The sequence below is a fragment of the Alexandromys fortis genome, unplaced genomic scaffold (assembly GCF_014885135.2).
Source record: "Alexandromys fortis isolate MF-2015 unplaced genomic scaffold, M_Fortis_MF-2015_v1.1 scaffold_19, whole genome shotgun sequence".
In the NCBI taxonomy this organism is placed as follows: Eukaryota; Metazoa; Chordata; class Mammalia; order Rodentia; family Cricetidae; genus Alexandromys; species Alexandromys fortis.
In genome coordinates, this window is record NW_026067890.1 from 9,723,039 (window position 1) to 9,733,935 (window position 10,897).

Here is a 10,897-nt window from a genome sequence, read left to right on the forward strand (position 1 = left end):
TTGGCAAATTGGATCGTTTGTGTATAAACCGCCCACTGAGCAGGTCTTTACTGGTTCCTAAGCTTAACAATTTTACAGATTTAAATGTAGTAAACAGCCACATTTACTCCGCCAGACTAAGAAATGTGTATTCATTCAACCCCTAAACCTATCTCACAGGTAAACAGGGGCAAAAGACGCAGCAGGGAGGAAGACACAAAAGGCAGTGTTTGGGCACTAAATAACCAGCATCCCTCCCGAGGGGCTGTATTTCAATTTCCTCTAAAATCATTTCTAGATTCATTTCCTTTCATACGGTTATTTATTCATCCAAATAAAATGTCTGCTATGTGCAAAGGAAGAATAACTTAAAACTTTATGTAAAGAATTTACTGATTTCATGAAACTCAAAATCATGACAAATTTTCGTATTTATCACATAACACCACTCGCAATACACTACACCAAGTAAATACGGTCATTGAAAAATAAAGTCATAATTTATGACAGATCGTAATATACATGTGGAATTTTGTTAAAACCAGGAACGATATTCCTATGGGAACAATGCTTATCTAAAATCTAAAGAACTAATAATTTTCACCAGCAAGAAATTATATTAAGCTTCCCACATAAAAATAACAAACAAACAAAAAATAAGAATCCATAAGCTCTTTACTTGGTGAACCATCAACGTTAAACATATAAGGAGGCCAGAAGCCATTGTTAAGGAAGCATGTTTCTGTTCTTTAAACAGGGGTGGCACTGAAGATGTCACATGCGTTAAGAATAAAAGCCTTATTTTCTAAATAGCAGAGTCAGATCTAGGGCTGCCTTTTTGTTGTTGTTGTTGTTGTTTTTGTCTTGTTTTGTTTTGTTTTGCCTGAATTCTAAGTCATTGCAAGATTAGGAGAGTGGCCGTGCAAACGGTCTACTGTCTAAATCTCGCCCCTTGCTATCGATCTTAATGCACTTCTATTGGCACTACCTGTATGTTTTCATGTTCTGTTTTAGCAATCTGCCTTTTACAATCAGTTTAGCCACTAAGTGGGACTGTGAAGTTGCCAAGAAACATTTGTCCTGATTACAAGTTGCAATGCTTAAAGCCTTCAGAATTCAATACCCTGGTATCTCTGGCACCAGGATAGGGATTTTGCCCTTTCCCAACTCTGACACAAGTCAGGAGAACTTCTCTATGTTTCTATAGACTATTCTACCTGACTTTACTTTTCGCATGAACTCCTCTCTTGTATTCTCATTAACTGTAAATTTTCAACGTCTCCCCAAATTTTCTCTTCATTTGTGTCTGGCTGCCCTTCCTTCTAATCAGGGAAGAAACTTCAAGTTAGTCTGAAGGGTCCCTAACAATCAAACATCCTACACAAAGGAGATGTTATCCTGTATATTGGAGTATTATACTGTCATCTCATGCATGGCTCCTAGTCAAGGATTTCTGTAGCATGGAAAACAGTCAGAATTGATTATGCATGGAAGAAAAAAAGAGTGCTCAAATGAATCAGGTGGTTTGATCTTTTCGCTCAGTGTGAATTGTTATTCACTTCCCATGAGTGGGCAAATAACTATTTACAAAGCTATTACAGGTCTCATTAATTGTCATTATCGCTTATGGCTATCACTGCAATTACCAAAGTGTGCACTTTACCTTGGTGTTCTCTCTTTAATTAGTCATATTGAGCGTTGGTAGCTGACCTCCTTGCATAATAGAGAAGGCAAAGGAAGTGTTCAGAAGGATGATTAAAAACAGGAGTTTTGTTTAAAGGAAAAATGGGAGACTGTGAGGATCAATCAGAGGCACCGACTACCAGCTGCACCTTCACCAGCACAGAAAGGAGAGAAGGCACACTGCAATATGGAACAAATAATGATGTTTTGATGGACTTTCCCAGGAAAGACAGAGATACCCTGTCTTTGGGAGCCTGGAAAACAGGAATTAAATTGCCAGCAAGACTTTTGCTATCCTGTTATTTAAGCATTTAACCCAATGCCCTGGAAAATCACAATTAATGAGAAATCTGCCCACGGTATCAATTAAGGTGGCTAGAACTCATTCTCAGATGGTACTAGCACACTGCAAGCTTAAAATTTGTTATTTAGACTGATTTAGTCTTGTGATTCATTTGAACATAAAGGTTGGCCCTTTTTTATATTAGCAATTTTAGCTCATAATATCATAATGTTGTTTAGACTGTTAACGTAAATTTTAACATTAGTCTTTTGAAAAAATAAAGTTAAAATAAGCTGCTTGAAATGATTTATAGTTATTTCGTTACAAACTTGCTATTTTTTATTCAGTCAATAAAAACAATTGTCAAACATCTACTGTTAGTCAAGTGTGACTCACCAGTATGAAAAGTGGAATAAAAGAGGTTGGAGTCTAAGGTTTGGGGAGGCACATTACAGTCTAGGCAGTCTGGGAATCGTCCTTTCGATTTGAGCATTGGTAGAGACAATCCACACAGAGAGAGCCAAGAGTGGACCTCTGAAACACAGCCTGCTACTACATAGAGAGGACAAAGAGGTGAATGGCCACCCAGCAAGACTCCCCACTCTCTAGGCCCTCCATACAGGGGCAAAATGAATAGGAACTACAGAGGTAAGCATAGCCAATAGAAAACAAGAGATGGAAGAGAGAATCTCAGGTGTTGAATATACTATAGAGGAAATACATTCATTGGTCAAAGTAAACATTAAATCCATTAAATTTTTAACACAAAACATCCAGGAAATCTGGGGCACCATGAAAAGACCAAACCTAAGAATAATAATGATAGAAAGAAGATAAGAACTCCACTAAAAGGCACAAAAATATATTCAACAAAATCATAGAAAAAAATCTTTCCCAACCTAAAGAAGGATATCCCTATGAAGGCACAAGAAGCTTACAAAATACCAAATAGACTGGATCAAAAAAAAATCCCCTCACCATATAATAATCAAAATGTGAAACATACAGAATTAAGAAAGAATATTAAGAGCTACAAAGGTCAAGCAATGTATGAAGTTAGACCTACCAGAATTACACGAGACATCTCAATGGAAACCATGAAAGAAAGAAAGTCCTTGGCAGATGGGGTACAGACACTAAGAGATCATGGATGAAAGTCCAGACTACTATACCAAGCAAAGATTTCAGTCACCATCATTAAAGAAAACAAGATACTCTGCGAAAAAAAAAAAAAACAGATTTAAACAATACCTATCCACAAATTCAGCCCTACAGAAAGTACGAGAAGGAAAACTCTAACCCCCAAAAGCTAACTGTACCCACAAAAAAAATAGACAACAGATAACTTCACACCAACAAAACTCTAAGAATGGAAATACACACTACCACTGAAAAATGAGAGGAATTAGCAATCACTGGTCATTAATATCTCTTAATATCAATGGACTTAATTCACATATAAAAAGACACAGGCTAAGAGAATGGATATGAAAGCAGAATACAGCCTTCTTCTGTATAAAAGAAACACACATCAACCTCAAAAACAGACATTACCTAAACATAAAGGGTTGGAAAAAGATTTTCCAATCAAATGGACCTAAGAAATAAGCAGGTGTAGCTATCTTAATATCTAACAAAAAAATCAATCAAAAGAAACAGAAAAGAACACTTTATACTCTTAACAGGAACAAACCATCAATATGAAACCTCAATCCTGAATATTTATGTCCCAAATACAAGAGCACCCACATATGTAAAAGAAATATTACTAAAGTGTAAATCACACATCAAACCTCACACACTAATAGTAAGAGTCTTCAACAGCTCACTCTCCTAAATGGACAGATAAACCAGACAGACACCTAATAGAGAAATAAGAGAATAAAGAAATATCATGACTCAAATGGACTAAACAGACATATATAGAAAATTCCACACAAACACAAAAGCATATACCTTCTTTACAGGGCCTCATGGAACCTTCTCTAAAACTGACCACATACACACTAACAAAGCAAACCTCTACAGATAAAAAAAATATTGGAGAAACCCCTGTATCTTATCAAATCAAGATGGTTTAAAATTAGAATTCTACAGCAACACTAATTTCAGAAAGCCCACAAACACATGGAAATTTAACAGTGTTCTGTTGAACCATCCCTGGGCCAAAAAATAAAAAAGAAAGAAATTAAAGACTTCCTAGAATTCAACTAAAATGAAGGCACAACAGATCCAAAGCTGTGGGACACTATGAAAATAGTGCTAAGAGGAAAGTTCATAGCACTAAGTGCCTACATAAAGAAAGTGGAGAAAGCTCACACTAGTGACTTACCAGCACACCTGGAAGCTCTAGAAAAAAAGAAGCAGACTTACCCAGGTGGAGTAGAAAACAGGAAATAATCAAATTGATGGTTGAAATCAATAAAATAGAAAAAAGAAAACAATACAAAGAATCAATGTAACAAAGCTGGTTCTTTTGGAAAATTAACAAGACAGACAAACCCTTATCCAAACTAATAAAAAGGCAGAGAGAGAACATCCCAAATTAACAAAATCAGAAATGGAAAAATGAAAGCATCTTCAACAAATGGTGCTGGCATAACTGGATGTCAACATGTACAAGAATGAAAATACATCCATATCTATCCTCATGCACAAAACACAAGTCCAAATGAAATAAAGACCTCAATATAATTCTGACAATGCTGAACCTGGTAGAAGAGAAAGTGGAAAGTAGCTTTCAATGCATGGGCACAGTAGGCCACTTCCTAAATAAAACACCAGTAGCACAGACACTGAGAGCAACACTAAATAAATGGGACCTCCTGAAACTGAGAATCTCCTGTAAAAAAATGGACACCGTCAATAAGACAAAAAAGCTGTCTACTAAGTGGGAAAAGATCTTCACCAAACCCACATCAGACAGAGAACTTATCTCCAAAATATATTAAAAAAAAAAAACCTCAAGAAATTAGACATAAAATTCCAAGTAACCCAATTTAAAAATGGGGTGCAAAGCTAAACAGAGAACTCTCAACAGAAGAATCTCAAATGGTCAAAAGACATTTAAGGAAATGTTCAACATCATTAGGCATCAGGGAAAGGCAAATCAAAACAACTCAGAGATACCTTCTTACAACAATCAAAATGGTTGAAATAAAAACCACCAAAACGAAGAGGATGCTAGAGAGGATGTAGAGTTAGGGTAACACTCCTCCATTGCATTTGGGAATGCAAACTTGTACAAACACTTTGGAAATCAGTATGGCAGTTTCTCAGAAAATTACAAATCAACCTACCTTAGGATTCAGCAATAGCACTTTTGGGAATATACCCAAAAGATGCTTAATCATACTACAAGGCCATTTGTTCAATTATGCTCATAGAAGCATTATTTGTAATAGCCAGAACCTGGAAATAACCTAGATGCCCCTTAACCAAAGAATGGATGAAGAAAATGTGGAACATTTACTCATTAGAGTACAACTAAGTGGTTAAAAAGCAATGACATCTTGAAATTTGCATGCAAATGGATGGTACTAGAAAAAGCCATCCTGAGTGAGGTAACCCAGATCCAGAAAAATGAATATGGTATGTACTCACTCACAAGTGGATACTAGCTGTAAAGCAAAGGATATTGAGCCTATAGTTCATGATCCTAGAGTAGCTAAGTAACAAGGTGAATCCCAAGAAAAACATATGTAGATCCATCTGGAAAGGGGAAATAGACAAGGGGCATAGGGAGGGTAGAAGAAGAAGACAAGGGAAAAAGCAAGGGGGGGCAGAACTTGAAGGAACAGGATAGTCGAGATGGAGGAAAGACAGAGATGAGAGCTAGGAAAGAGATATTTTGACTGAGGGAACCATTATGGGGATAGCAAGAAACCTGGCACTAGAGAAATTCCCAAAAATCCACAAGGATGATCCCAATTAAGACACCAAGCAATAGAGGAGAGTATGCCCCAGTTGGCCTTGCCCTGTAGTTAGACTGATGAATATATTTTTTAAATTATTTATTTATTTATTTATTTATTTATTTATTTATTTATTTATTATGTATACAATATTCTTTCTGCATGTATGCCTGAAGGCCAGAAGAGGGCACCAGGCCTCATTACAGATGGCTGTGAGCCACCATGTGGTTGTTGGTAATTGAACTCAGGACCTTTGGAAGAGCAGGCAATGCTCTTAACCGCTGAGCCATCTCTCCAGCCCAGACTGATGAATATCTTAAATATCACCATAGAGCCTTCATCTAGCAAATGATGGAAACAGAGGCAGAGATCAGCATCAGAGTACTGGACTGAGCTCTTAAAATCCAGTTGAAGAGTGGGAGGAGTGAGAATATGAGCAAAGAGGTCAAGACCATGATGGGTTCACCCACTGAAACAGTTTACTTGAGTAAATGGGAGCTCAGCAACTCCAGCAGCTGACTGGGAAGGAATAAGCATAGGACCAAACTAGTCCCTCTGAATGTGGGTGACAGTTGTATGGCTGGGGCAGACTGTGGGGCCCCTGGTAGTGGCATCAGGATTTATCCTTACTGCTTGTACTGGCTTTTGTGGAACCTATTCTCTTTGGAGGGATACCTTGCTCAGTATGGATATAGTAGGGAGGGCCTTGGTCCTTCCCCCAAAGCAATGTGCCTTACCATCTCTGAGGACTGGATGAGGGGTAGGTTACAGGGGAAGTTAGGTGAAGGGAATGAGAGGAGGGGAGGGAGTGGGAACTAGGGCTGGCATGTAAACTGAAAAAAAAAGATAGTTTGTTTTCTTTTTAAAACAAAAAAGAAAAATAGAATAGCAAAGGAGTAGCTAACTCTTCCAGTAGCAATTATAACAGGCTAGAAATAATAGAGCCAACAGGGAAGAGAGAAGTGTGAGGGAGCTGCTGCAGGAAGATATTCTGCAGGAAATCAATACTGAAAGGACGTGGGATTTCTTGGTTAGTGTTCCTGCGAGGAATTGATTCAGGAAAAAAGACATAAAATGAGAGATAAATTGACATATTCTTGGGTCAATAAAAATATTATTTGTTTTGAGAATTAATCAGTTTGTAAAATAGAAATATAAAAACTGTACAGAGCCTTAAAAGATAAACTAGAAGTACTGTCTAAAGACTTTTGAGATAATAATTTAAAAGTATATATGGTTCTTCACAATTTTTTTCAAGATTTTTTTTTAACCAGTCTCATTTAGCTTAGATGGTTCTGCACTTTCTGTATCTCCATGAATGATCTTTGCCTTCTTATATTTCTATCTCTACTCCGCAAATGACAGAATTATAAGCATATGCCACCATAGGCTTCAAGGAAGATACTCTGTAATGAAAAATAAAAAGTTTAATGATTTGACCAGTGACTATCAAGTATTTTCTCTCTCTCTCTCTCTCTCTCTCTCTCTCTCTCTCTCTCTCTCTCTCTCTCTCTCTCACTTCACACTAGGGATTGAATCCAGGGCCACATGTATGCTAGGCAATGAGTATAGCAATCACTCTTCTCAAGAAGATAAAGTAAAAGACTTAAGACAACTAAAGGACTAGTAAGTGATGTGATATCCAGGCTGAAACACAGTGACTAGTTTCTGAGGCAGAAATATGACTACATTATTGGCCTCACAGAAAGAAATGAATCTTGCTTTAAATGATGGGTACTTCCAATTGCTGAGGGATAGAAACTCTGGTTCCTATTTCTGTAGCTCTCCCCCTCTTCGGGGACTTCAATATATGGTGTATTTGTGCCTTCCTGACTATTAAGTTATAAGTGCAGTAGCACCTAGCTTTTTGGCACCTACTTGAATTCCTAAACACTGATCAAGAATGGCAATAAGCAAAAGGAAGGGGGGGCTGTTATAGATACTAGCAATTGTTGTTCTTCCCTGTGGAAACATTATTTACCCGGTAAGTCTTTGATTTCCTAAGATATGGAAGCAGGCAAGCAATACATACTTCTACATAGTATCATGAGACCATGAAAGGGATCCCAGCAGAAAAGGCTGGCAGATTTGTCAGGCAAGCTAAAGACTAAGCAGTTGTTAAGTCTAGATCTAGGGCAATAGGTTAGATCCTTTTGAATTTTACTGAGATTTGGGGTGGATTATAACACAGAACTAGGAAAATAAATGTTTCCCATGTTTTAGAGGAGATCAGGTTCAAGTTGAAAACAATATCTGAAGAAGACATTCATCTCCATAAAAATATTGTGCTTGTAAATTGACTTAGCAGCCTATAGATGAGGAGAAATAAAAATATATAGATATAGAACATTTGGACAATTTATTTATTCAAATAAATTAGAAAGTTAGAGAGTCATAGAGAGTGTCTGCAAGTTTACAAAGATGATAAAAAATATTCTTAGTTTTTATAGTTTTACTGAAAAAAATATTATGAAAGAAAAAGATGTTGCTTTTAGAAGCCAGATAGTATTAATTGATGTTGAAGTGAAAGTTACAGGGTGGGTGAAGTAACAAAAATACGAACATAAATAAAATCACATTGTTTTTACAGAGTACACTAACATATACATATTAACACAATGGCAGGTGAGTTTGCCCTAAGAAGCATGAAATTATACAGGTATATTTTTCTATTGCTATCCAGTGAGGTGTTTATGTGCCAGTCCTATTGAAACAAAGTTTGGGTTTGCAGTTAACTCAATGCCATTTGATTAGTGGGGCTGGAGGGAAATTTAGTTTTAATAGAAGTATAAATACTTTCAGACATATACCGTGCTGGTTAAATGTAATGGCATATCTAATAAAATATTCTGTCTATACAATTAGCAATGTAAATGGGATGATACCATTGAATGAAAGACACATCTTGTATTATCCTGAGCTAAAGGTCCTCACTCCTGCAATGAATTCTAAAGCTTAAGTAGACCACAGGGAGGATTATGGCAAAAAAAAATATTCACAAGAACCCTTCAAAATTTTGTCTACAAGTCTCCTCAAAACATGTATCTGCTTCAGCAAAAATACAACATTTAAATGATAATTAAAAATTCTTTCAGTTATAAATATTTCCCCCAAAACAGAATTAGGCTTTAGAACTTCTTTGTAATTAATACACTACATGATGATAATAGTAAAATTCCCACATGCAAAACCTAGTCACAGGGGCTGTTGGATGCCAAGGCGAGAAGTGTCTCATATTTGTTTCTTGGTGCGGCTGTGCATGAGCTCATCACACAGTGATGATCCTAATAACTGATATCTAACTGATTTTCACTCAGCTAGTTTCATAGTTTCATATTGCAATTTGACTTTTCATTAACATTGGACTGCTGGATGTAAATATCTTTGTTGATATTTTTTTCATGAGCCATGAAGTATTAATTTCTTATTCTCAGTTTTAGTTTTATTGTCTCATGCACCCGGCTATTTCTGCAGGTAGACTAGTGAGTCTGCATTTATTAAAAAACTATGTTTCCAAGGAGGAAAATCCGAGGACAAAACACACTGTGTGCCCATCCATCACTTCTTTTCCTGTGAGCTGGTCCTTCTCACAGAGCACTATTCCTTCTTATTGCTAAAATGATCCAAGGAGAAAGAAAACATTTCATTTTAGAGTTTATAATAACTGAGAAATGAAGACATGTATCCTTGAAGGCAGGAACCTAAACATTTAGAAAAGATATGATATTGATTTCATGATATGAAATTCTGCCATAGAAGGTAGCTTAGGGAGTGCTAGAAATATAATCTTTATCTTTTCAATTATAAATGATCCCATTGAGAAAAATAGAAAAATGTCCAAAGACTGCCTGATGAATGACATAGTATGCTTTGACAAGCCTATAACTTAAAATTCAAATACAAATGCAATGAAAACGCTTCAAGATCAATAAGCAAGCATCACATAAGAATAAATTCAACATCATGCATCAAAACTTCTAATAGGTGATGCTTTAAGATATTGCCCTGAACAGATAGGCCCTCTCCCCTACTTTGTAAAACTCAAAGAAATACTATAAACTACAAAGGCATGTTTTTAGAAGCCTGTCTCATCCAATGGATGGACATGACACGCATTTTGTTGGCCATCATGTTTCTAAGGAAAAGAAACTATGAGAAAGGAGGGTGTAAAAGAATGTCCAGACTTGGGTAAGTGAATTATATTCTCATGGTGAGAGGATAATTATACCTCACAATATAAGAAAAAGGTGTAAATGAGATCAATGAACTATGGTTAGAATCCTTTGAAGAGTTTGAAGAATATGAATGATGTCAAAGGCATGTGGGGAAACAAATGCCTCTGCTAATTTAAAAAGAAAAAAAAACCAGCTTCCTTGAGCTATTTGCCATTTATATGTTTATTTATCTTTTGCTTTACTAATTTGATATAGGCTTTGAGGGATTTTATATAAAAGCACTGTAAATTATAACAGCAATAATTGATATACAATAAGAACAAGATATATGGGGTTGAGGGGGAACCCTGACTAGTAGCAAGTGAACTGTTCTTAGGGAGACATTGTCCACTTTCCCAAAGGGCTCTTTCCCCTGACCATAGTTAACTAACTCATCTAGAATGGAAAGCAGATCAGCTTTGAGCCACTAGAATTTGAGAAAGAAGTCACATGGAACTGATGGCTGAAAGAGGAGCTCAGTCACCGTTAGCCCAGTAAGCATGCTTAGTGTAAGAGCCATAAGCCATTATTGCTGAGAGCCCCATGTCCAGCTTGGATTCCTGTCTGACTGAGACCTGATTAATGAATTCATTTTCTGATATTTTCATCCCTGCAGCGAGAATGTAGAATTAACATTAAAACAAGAATCCTCCAGATTCTAGTAGTTTGTGACAATAAAAGTAGGAAGGAGGAGGAAGAGAATGAAGAAATGGAAGAAGAGAAGAAGGAAAGAAGAAGAAGAAGAAGAAGAAGAAGAAGAAGAAGAAGAAGAAGAAGAAGAAGAAGAAGAAGAAGAAGAAGAAGAAGAAGAAGAAGAAGAAGAA